This window comes from Nestor notabilis, unplaced genomic scaffold (genome assembly GCF_000696875.1).
Source record: "Nestor notabilis isolate BGI_N333 unplaced genomic scaffold, ASM69687v1 scaffold4031, whole genome shotgun sequence".
NCBI classification, from domain to species: domain Eukaryota; kingdom Metazoa; phylum Chordata; class Aves; order Psittaciformes; family Psittacidae; genus Nestor; species Nestor notabilis.
The window spans coordinates 163353-173597 of record NW_009916027.1 but is presented as its reverse complement, the minus strand read 5'-3'; positions in this window follow the sequence as shown (position 1 = coordinate 173597).

Below are 10245 nucleotides of genomic sequence, written 5' to 3'. Positions count from 1 at the left end.
ACTGAATTCCTGACCAAGAAGCAAACGGAGCTGGTGTCTCCAGTCTTTCCAAATGAGGAATCCTGCCCCCTGTGGGAAGCCCAACCCATAGTACTTGTCCAAGCTTCCCAAGGCACTGTACCAGCAGCAATTACTGCTTGCAAACACTTGAAAGCTCGCACCCGTGAAAAGCAAACACATCTAATAAGCCATTCCCAGCAGCTGTGAGCTGTCACGAGTCCATGCACCCACCAGAATGACGATGGCAGGGTGCTGTTGAGTGTTATTACACCGACTGGATCATCCCAAGCCGGCGGCCAACCCCATTGCTGGTGCACCTGGGAACTTGGGAAGGATTGTAGCACCTTCACCTCAAATGCAGACCATACCTCGAGTGCGTCTGCATCAGTCCCCTCTTCACCACTCAGTGGTCTTGTGGCCCTCGTGCCCTCGATCCCGTTGCAGCTGGAGTTGCTCCACTCTTCGGGGCTGGCTGCAGAGGTGTGCTCCTCCCACACTTCCCCTGGGATGTGGCTGATGTCCCTGCCCACAGCCGCAGGGATGACACATGCCGGTGGTGTGTGACACTTACCCCGGCTCCAGCAGGAGCTCTGGATGAGAAGTGGGGTGCACGGTGCAAGGTGCACGGTGGGTCCCAGCAGCAGGGCAGTGCTTATCTCCTGCTCCACGCACTTTGAAGTCAACATTGGCAGGTATCCAGCCCCAGGAGAGGTGGCACTCCTTGCCCTGGGAACCGATGGGGGAATTCATATGTTCAGGAAACAACACACATTCAACACAGCTGACAAACAAGCAGGCAGCCATTGGACTGAAAGATATTGCAGCAATATAAGCCCAGGAGGTGCAGGCAGGCAGATCTCTATTGATTGTGAGGGATGCAATTCCTTTGCTCCTGCTTATCTGCAGGGGGGCTGGCGAGACACCTTGAATGCTCTAGTTAACTGCTATGGCAAACCCATCTTCCCTAGCAGGCAGAGCACCTCAAAGCCTCTCGGTCACGTAGGCAAAGCTGAATGTTGCTTCCACAAAGCTAAGGGATGGGTTGGCTTATGTTATGTGTGCTGGTGGGAGCAGTGGTGGTGGCAGAGGAAGTGCTGGTCATGGTGGGGACGGGTGAGCTGGTGAGCGCAGGGCACAAAGAAGTTGCATGGTGTCACCCATGGCGTGAACAGGCGCTGGTAGAGGTGTTGGCTGTACTCATGGAGGCAATAGGTATAGAGGACTAAGCTGAGGAATACCATTTCCATCCTCTCCCTACCCCTCATCTACCTCCCAAAACCCCTTTCCTCCTCCCTCCAGGAGTCACTCCATGGTGCACACCTACCTTCATGTGGTCCTTCTTTTGCCTTCATAAGCGCTGAAAGCAGGGCTAGAAAACAGAGGTCAGAGACAGCCTCTGCAACCCACACAGTGGGCTGGGGCTACCTTGTGTCATCTCCTTGACCAGAGGTGGTTTCATCGGCACCAAACCCTGCAGCCACCTCTCCCAGCACCATCATGATGCGCGGCAGAGGTGCAGGGCAGGCTGCAGAGGAGCAGCAGCCCTGTAAAGCACCACAGTTCCAGCAGTACCTTGGAGCTGCCACCCGCTTGCTCAAGGCCTCCTGCAGCACATTTAACACCCTCTCCTCTCCTTGCAGCAGAAGTGACAGGACATTTAGCGTTCTCATGTGGAGCGTGCTCCCTCGCTCGTGTCACAGCGCTGAGAATGAGCCCTTCAGGGAATGGAAATTATAAGTGGCGTTTCAAAGTGTGCAGCTCAAAACCCCACCCCTACAGTGTGCTGGAGAGCAAGTGTTTGTAGGGCAAAGGATGCTCAGTTAAGTGACAGGCAATTATTTTCACAAATGTTAACGAATAAATGGACTTCCTCTTCATTACAGAGCTGCTTCACAGGTGTCAGCAAATAGCTCCAATGACAATTAGTGGATTTCTAAATGGATTGAGAAATTGGCTTCTCTACAGATAACAATGCAATGAGGCAACGCGATAGCCAAGCCTCACTTCTCACCTTAACCTCCTGGGGGGATTTTTGCTGCGTGCTGGATGGGTGAGGCATTCAGCTAAACCATTATTTTCTTCTCAGCCCTTTCTCAGGGGGAAAGACTCCTGAATGAAATCCAGCAGTTTAATTTTGCTTTGATATGAATGGGCTTTGAATGTATTTAATGTTTAAAGGCAAGCTATTCAGCTCAGCGCCTGCTCCCGAGGAACAGCGCAAGAGCAGACCCCCGGGAAGCTGTGGCGGTGCTACTGCAGCTCTTTTCTTCCCTCTGCAGGCCACATCCTGATTTTCACTCCTGGACTGTCCCACAAGCCTGGAGCGAGTCCATCACTCCAAAACTCCTTGCGTTATTTCAGTTGTTCTGTTTAACCCTGCGGTGGGTCGGGGGTACCTGTGCTCAAGGCAGTGGTGTAAATGCCTTGCAGAAGAGCCAGGGAGGTGCTGGCTGTGGTGGGAACCTTGGTACCTCGGCAGGCTCCTTTATGTATCCATCCCACCAGGGAGAAAGCTCAGAGCTCTGTGTGCTGGAGGCTGCTCCTGGGGAGAGGGAAGAGTCACACTAAGGATGCTTTCGCTCAGTTTCAGCCATGCAATGGTGGCACAGAGGCAGGTGGGCTCACATGGGATGTGCTTCGCTTGGGCTTTCTGCTCAGCAGGGAGCTGCAAGCACAGACCTCTCCCATCAAGCAGCATTAACCACCTCTTACCCCTCCTCACTCTATCCCGGAGATCACTTGTAGCTCCTGCCTGAGCACTGTGGACCCATAATCCTGTCATTTGTGTGTAGATTAAGGGTCATCTTGACATTCAGGGTAGTTTAAAGCTAGCATATAGGTTTTGCTGCACTTAACTAGGACAGTTAAGTGAGAGTGTTACCAACCAGTCAGTTTAGGCTGAAGTGAACGCTACTGAGAGTGGAGTCTCATCTCACCTGCCTTCACCCAGATGACTTATGTGCCACCCCAAACAAGGGCTTGCACCTCCCTGTTCAGCTGAGCTGCCACGACTCCCCCAGTTGGCCCTTCCATCCTCAGGCATCCCACTGGAAAACTTCCATGATTGCTGGGTGAAGGTAAGAAACCATGGGAGCAGTGCCAAGTCACACTTGCAGCCGTGGCTGCCTAGAAAAATCATTCTAGGACCAAATAGACTCAGGATGGATAAAATATGTCACATTTACTGAGTGACTTTTCTGACTAACAGCCAGACTTTGAAAGATATTAGCAAGGGTAAAACATTAAGTGACAGAACAAGGACACTTTAGATGAAGGATGTTGTTCTCTCTTTAATTTACTCCCCTGTACAGCCTTGCAAAGATCGCAGCAGAGTAAGTGTCCTTATTGATGGATACGCTATCCTTGTTAAGATGGGACAACATACTTATTTACAGCTTTCATCATTGTCACGAAGGCACAAAGCAAACATATAACTAATGAAGATTTAGCTATTACATAATGTCTCTAGCAACTCCATGCAGAAGTCTGGGTAAAGGCCCTGGGAATAAATCTTCTTATAAGAGCATTTTTAATGCATTGAAGACATGATGAGATCCACCCGTGGTTTGTATTAGGAGTCTGGGTATTGCTTTTCTGGAAAGATGGCTCAGGCTTGGAGTACAAATGAAATGATGGTCTGAGAAACACCAAGGAAGAGAAAAACCACATAAGCCCTAAAATCCAGGCTGTGAATTACTGTGTTCATGGTGATGCTCTGCAACGGAGACTGTCGTGAGCTGTGACAATTACCTACCACCAGCAAGATGAGGATTCAGTAATAATGAATCAACAAGCAAAAGAAATGGAGGAGTTGCAGTAAGAACAAGCCCACCCCATATTACCCTCTCTGGGTGCCTCTAAAGATGACAGACAGCCAAGAGGGAGGGCAGGAGGAGGCAAGCCATGCTGCCTGGGAGTAATGCTCCACAGCAAAGCAGGTAAGGTAATGCTTCATACCCCCTGCAAAGTGCACGTTTGGTATGTACTACAGGAACAACCAGTTTCCTTTGATGTTCTCCTGCAGTCCATTGTCTGAGAATCACAAGGAACTTAGACCAACACTGGTAAAAGCAACGGTGGTGCAGGATCACCTGGAAAGCTCCTGTGGGGCAGGGAACAGACTGCTTATCTCCGCTTCCTAGTGTGAGCTGGCACGAACATTTTACAGATCACACAGTGGGGAAGAAGAGTGTCTTTGCTGAATGATTTTGATATGCACTCTGTAACAAAGCACACAAAACTAACCAGTGATCCAATACCTTTAAATTCTCATTGTGGCCCATTTCGAGAGAAAATGCCCCATGACAAAACTAGAGGCTTCAACAGCCTGGATGTTTTGGAACTGCGGTTTCAGGCAGGTATCAGCAGTTTGATCCATCTCCCCTTGGTGTCTATTTAGAAAATCCTTCTTGTTCACGTCAGGACAAGATGTCAAGGAAGAATTAGATGCTTCATTTTAGAGTTAGGAGGCAGGATAAGGACATTCTCCCCTGTGACAAATCAGTCAGTGTTGAGGGGCTGGTGCTTGTTCTCACTAGCAAGTTTGTACCAGACTTCATCTCCTTGTTTAGAAATATTGAAGTCCACCAGAAGGAACCAAGGAAAAGTTTCTTCCCAGCTGGCACTTTGTCTCAGAGCAATGCAGGGCATTTATTACAGCTACAAGGTCTTCCCCATGATCTTCCATGCTCCTTCTTTCTCTACCCCATAAGCAACTTCTCACTCATGTCTGTTCCCCATGCTCTGCACCAGGGCTCCAGGGAAAACATCTCTGCCAGCATGGTTTAACTGCTGACCCTCCCTTGAATGTAGCCTTGAGAGTCTGGGGCAGCAGCCCCCCTTGCTCCAGTGAACTGTATGTGAACACACCTCATTTCTTTTCATATCCAGGCTCACTGAAAGACAACTATATTTCATTGTCATTTCCCCGTAGTCAATTCGTTATGGACTCACAGAACTGGAAATGAAATCCATGGGTTTTGGGTCAAACCCTATAGCTGCAAGACCCTCTTTTTAGCCTGAGCAAGAGCTTCCCACAAAGTCTGTCTATTCATTTCTAGTTGGAACACTTTTCAAAGCAAGCTGGACAGATAAGATACAACTTTTTTGTAGAAAGAAGAATTTTTGAAGGATGCTGCGTTTCCTTTGACTAGTCGATAAAATAGATGTCAAAAAACTCTAAGGATGAAGGATATATATGAAGTGAGTACAGTCTTCAGAGTTACTATCCCTAAGGAAAAGAACCAGAGAGGAAGGCTGAGCCAAAATGGTTGCTGAAAGAATGAAGGAAGGGGGAGAGAACGGGGGGAAAACATAAAATCAAAGCTAATGGTTTGTTACAGTTTGTGGGGACTGAGGAAACAAAGTCTGGAACTGAAGGAGTTGTCAGGCAGTGAGATAGGGTTACACTTCCTCCACACAGAGCCTGCAGTGTTGGCTTGATTAGGCAAAAGAACTTGGGACTGCTACAGAGAAAGCCGCCTTGCTCCCTGTCAACTTGCGAGAGCTAATCAGCATCCCAAAATGACAGCTCCCCCCAGGGCTGAGATTCCTTAAAACAAAACTAAAACGAAAATAAGAAGTCTCTGGTCCAGTTTCAAATGGTGTTTTGTAGCTGCCCTGCAAAAAAACCCAAGAGATTAGAATGAGATAGAAGGAGTATGACATTCCCCAGCAACATCCCCTGTGCTAATGTTCACCATGAAAATAACAACAACAACTGCAACAACAACTTAGACCACTCTTGTACCTTAGTCGAGCAGCTTGTGTCCTGAGGAACATATCACACTTGATAAACTGCTGCCATCAACTTGCACAGTGTGATGAGATGCAGTGTGGGAGGGAGCTGCTGGTTCGTGATGCCCTGGAGAAGCTGAGGACAAAATGTGTTAAAGAGCCCCATGTGGAGCTGGATTTCCAGGGGAGGGTTTGGAGTACAGGGAAAGGGAATCATCCAGTTTGGGACACCAGCCAGGACACGAGAAATAATGCCCTTACTCTTGGCCAAAGCACCAGTGGAGTCTCGTTACTGCCAACTCCAATCCTTAAAAATGCTTGAGTTGGGGGCCAGAATGGAACGATATTGGCTTGGATATCATGAGATTGTCTTTCTTTTTTAGTAGTGAAGGGTTTTTTGTTCCTTTTGGTTTCTCTTCCCAGAGGGTGCATTTTTATACTTTTCTCCACCACAAGGAGTTCTAGCAGCAAGTCTCATACTTGCATGAAATCCAGCATGGGATGATTACAGCAGTCCCATGGTTCCAGAAGCTGGGACTTGAGGGAAAACAATAAGCCTCACCAGTTGTACAGGAGAGCTGCTGGTGCTCAGCTGAGGCCCCACTCTTGCACTCCCCTGGTCTCCTAACACAATCTAATTGCTCTTCAATGTGCAGCCTTCCAAGCTGCAGCTCCAAGGACAGGTCCCCAGGAGGACCCCAAGAAACAAGCTCTTCTGTGAGCAATTCAGCTGTTGAAACCTGCTTTCCTTCAGATGTATGCCCTAGGATAGGAGGCTCTGGTGTCAGAGGAAGGGGTAAGACCTCACACATCCATTCTGGTGGCCAGAGTACACTACTGCTGTGGATTCTCCCCCAGCTAATGAGGGTTAAAGCTCACACTTATTTTTTCCCCTTTGATGGTAGGACTCATGGGGTCTTGCTCCTCTGCTCCATCATTTACTTTCATGAACCTTGTAAGGTCATCATATATTCAAACCTACTAGTCCTCTATCACGTTTAGTTGGTGTTAACCAACACATCCCCTAGGATGCGATGCTCAGAAGGACCAATGGATCCCTGCCACCTCCTCCCTGTATTCACCCCAGGAAATGTCCCTTCTAAATCCAGGGAAATAAATTCCTCTGTCAGCATCTGTGGCTTTTCTCTTCCCACCTACAAGAGTCCTGCATGCAGAGAAGGCAGGAACGGCGTCGCAGGGCCTGGCTGTCTGGGACATTTGCATAGCCATTAGCTCTATCCTCTAACCCGAAGCAGAAGGGGTGATGTGTTGGGCAGAGGGACGGGTGCCTGCTGGCAGGTCACACAACAGGCCATGCCTGGCCACCGTGTTACGTGATGTACCTGACAAGGTCCAAGATAAGAGGGGCAGCTGCAGTGTGGGCCTGCGGGCAGGGAGAGGGTGTTTCCAGCCCAACCAGTGCTGCAAACAGCACCATGAACGCACTGTTTGGGCTGTGTGACACAGCCTGTATCCATGTGATAGACCTGGGACCTGCGTGACTCGTGTCCTCTTTAGCAAATATGCAGCAGAGCAGCTCTGAAGTTGCACAATTCAATTAAAGACAAACAAAACCACCCTAAACCCCAAACCCTTTAGTCTATAAAGACCCAAGCTCTCAATAACCACTTCACTTTTTGCTAACTTGCCTTTCTGTGCCTAAGCGACCAGAAAGCAGCAGAAGCACATTTTAACAGATAGTTTCTCACCTCTTCCCCGCCTCCCCAAGGCAGGTTTAATAGAGCTCTCCAGAAAAAAGTTCACCTCCAATAAATCATCAGGTTTACTGCAGCGCTCAAACCCTGCTTGTCCTTCAGTGCTCTGCTCTAACAGGATTGATTCACCCCCACGCACCTTGAGACAAGGTCCCTTCAGCTCAGGGAGCTCGTTGCCATCTCCCGTGCACGGGTGCGGGAAGCCGGCAGGTCCCCGGGGATGCCCGGCTTGGCGCAGGGATGGTGCCCAGCGCTGGCTGTCCGGCTCCGGCACGGCGCAGTTACCACCAGATGGCAGCTGGAGATCGCAGAGGTGCCGCTTCGCAGCGGCATAGAGAGGAATTCGGGGTTCCTCCGGCCTTGCAAGAGCAGCCTGCAAATACCGGGGGACACTGGCACGGCCTCACCACCAGGCAGGGGGTGAACGCAGTCGGTGGGGGGTGAACGCAGTCGGTGCCCTAGCAAGGACAGAGGGAACTGGCTGGGAAGGAGACGGTGCTCGTCCTTCCATGCATAGGGAAAAAGGAAAAAGAAAAGTAAGGAACTCAACCAGGTCACAGGCCACATCCCTCCTCCCCCCACCACATGCCTGACCTCCCAAACCACAAAGTCATTTAAGAAGAGAAAGCCCTGGGGAGACCTCAGAGCTGCTTCTAGTACTTAAAAGGACCTATAAGAAAGCTGGAGAAGGTTTTTTTTTACAAGGGCATGGAGTGATAGGACAAGGGTGAATGGATTTAAATTGAAAGAGGGAAGATATAGATTAGATATGAGGAAAAAATTCTTCCCTGGGAGGGTGCTGAGGCGCTGGCACAGGGTGCCCAGAGAAGCTGTGGCTGCCCCATCCCTGGCAGTGTTCAAGGCCAGGTTGGACACATTTTTTTTTTCGAGTAGAAGGTGTCCCTGCCCGTGGCAGGGGGTTGGAACTGGATGAGTTTTAGGGTCCCCCCCAACCCAAACCATTCTATGATTTAAATGTCATTTTCTAACCTGATCCCAACTCAGACTCACTCATGCAGGTCCCAGCCAGTCCCCAGATGCATTTTAGGCAGAGTAGCTCAGAGTACAGGAGCAACCCCTGCTCCCCCTCCACACCAAAGCCTCACCCACAACCCATCACACTGCTGTGCTGCACTAGTTCCCCACAGCACCAGGCTCAGAAGCAAGCATTAGCCTGCCATTATCACTTGCCCTTTTCATTTTCAGTCCCTGCTGCTGGGAAAGGCCCCTCCTTCCCTCCCTCCCTCCCAGTCAGTCCTGCAACAGGAGCATTTCACTGTGCCATGCCACAACTCCATTTCCACATCCCCTTCTGAGACATCCTTGTTCTTGCCCTTCTTTTTCCTTCCTCTCCTTTTCCTCCCGGCTGATGGCCCTGCTGTCTCACAGAAGGGAAAGATGCAAACCCCAGCTCTTGCAGGGCAGCCATAGGAAGCTTCTAGAGGAGCTTTCTTTAAGGATCTGCACAAGTGAGAGGATCCACCCATTCCCAGATGAACTGGCTGATTAACTGATCCTCTGTCAAGAGGCTGTGACGGGTTCTGCTAATGTAACTGGTTGTTCTCTCAGGCCAGGCAATAGGAACACTTTATATCAATACGTTAACATGCCCAAAGATACCCCCGTCAGCTTCAAACAGTCCCCTGTTGCCCGAGGACCAGATCCACACCTGATCCAGGGTGTAAGGAAGCACTGTGCACCAGCTGGGCCCCTGCACAAAGGTGTAAGACAGAGTAGGTGGTGTGTCCCACAGGGTGATTGGGGAGCCCGCAGCATAGCTCAGATTGGGAGCACTGTCCCCCTGAGCAGTGTTTTACTCCCAGGAGGGTACTTCCCGTCCTGGCTCCTTGCAGCCTTCCATAGGCAGCACAGAGGTGATGCAGACACAGAAGCTTGTCTTGGCAAGCTAAAGCAATGGAAATATTGTGCGTTGTCCATCCCCAAACCCCCTGACACCCAAAGCTTCAGCTCTGCAGAAACCAATGGAGCTGAACAAGGGACTAGACAACACATCAAGCATTATCAGTTTAAACCAACCTCAGTTCCTCATTTACCAATGTCAGCTCCCTATCCAAGGTTTCTTTGGCTTTCATCTTTTATCTGTGTGCTGTGTCTGGTTTGCCCCTTCTGGTTGCTACTGCTTTGATCTCCTGAACCTCTGTAAACCCGAGCCGAACCCATGATAGCGTATGCAGAAGAGTTTGCACGTTTTCCCTTTTGTTACACTCTAAATTCTTAAATTTTTTTCCTCCCCTGAAGCTTCAGGCAGATTCCTTCTGTGCAGCAAATGGGCATTTTAAATGTCCAGCCTGGAAAGTGACACTTTTAGGGTTCCCCAGACCCTTAGACCTCTGCATCCCTGTGCTGCTGGGTTTCGGTCTGGCTGTATCTGGCTTGTGTAGGTCTGCAAAAGCCCCAAGATTAACCACAGAGGTTTGCCTATGCCATGTTATCTGGTCCCTAAGTAGTGCAGAGTGTCTACTGTTCCATGAATAGTTCCATCAGCACAGGAGACAGTTGGAGCTCAGTTTGTGAGGTACTAATTTGATTTCAGCTATTTCAGCTATTTTCTTATCCAAAGGAGGAAGATGATTCTTTATTTCACCATGAGTACAGTGAGAAGAGCAAAAAAGACAACAGCAGAAGGATGGACAGGGGCTTTCAATAAAGGTTTGCTATTCCCAGGTAGGGCTGTAGCCATCAAGCAGTTACAGAAGCACCCATCTTTCCCATCCTGGAGAGTGCAGGAGCACTACGGCAGAGCCAGAGCAGCGCGGTAACCCCATGAATTCCA